The sequence below is a fragment of the Alexandromys fortis genome, unplaced genomic scaffold (assembly GCF_014885135.2).
Source record: "Alexandromys fortis isolate MF-2015 unplaced genomic scaffold, M_Fortis_MF-2015_v1.1 scaffold_225, whole genome shotgun sequence".
NCBI lineage: Eukaryota > Metazoa > Chordata > Mammalia > Rodentia > Cricetidae > Alexandromys > Alexandromys fortis.
This window is the reverse complement of record NW_026068119.1, coordinates 1,979,322-1,980,263: the sequence shown is the minus strand read 5'-3', so window position 1 is coordinate 1,980,263 and position 942 is coordinate 1,979,322.

Genomic DNA, 942 nt, shown 5'->3' with positions numbered 1-942 from the left:
AGAAGAAGAAGAAGAAGAAGAAGAAGAAGAAGAAGAAGAAGAAGAAGAAGAAGAAGAAGAAAGAGGAGGAGGAGGAGGAGGAGGAGGAGGAGGAGGAGGAGGAGGAGGAATATAGAGAGGGAAGAAGGAAAGGAAGAAAAGAAGAAAGGAAGGAAAAGCTGCAAGAGAAAAAAGAACAAGTCACATATAAAGGCAGGTCCATTAGAATAACACTTGAATTTTCAATGGAGACCAATAGCCAGAAGGACGAGGACATATGTTCTACAGACTTTGAAAGACCATAGATGAGAGCCCAAAGTACTATACAAAACAAAACTATTGACTGCAATTGACAAAGAAAGAAAAACATTTCATAATAAAAATAAATATAAGCAGCTTATGTCTTTCAATTCATCTCTACAGAAGACACTAGAAGGAAAACTTTAGTCTTGAAAGACCTCCGGAGCAGAGAGACTCTCACTCAAGTCTCTGGATAACATGACCCCCCAGGAACTCATGAGAGACCATCCTTGCTGCAATCACACAAGATTTATTGACAGGACAAGAACCAGTGCACTGGGGCCGAAACTCATTTCCCATGCAGGGGTAGAGAGTTCGACCCCAAGTAGCTGGGAGAAGGGGTATTTAAGGGAAGAAACCATAACCCAATAACCCAAAGGGGGTAGGGAGAGCGTCATTGGAAAATTCCAAAAATACCAGTGATCATTGAAAATTCCGAAAACACCAGTGATAATCACAAGGGGGTAACTCCCTGTTTCTCAAGATTATAATCTAACTTTATCTTCAGCTAGTATCTAAAACAGAGTCACTGAAGTGGCTAACCTATTTTTGGCTCTTCTCTTCCTGCTAGATTTTGGCTCTATTTTTCCTGCTAGAGAGGGTCTGTATTTATCCAGATAAAAGTCTTTCAGTCTGAAGAGAAGTTTAACTACACCCAAGCAG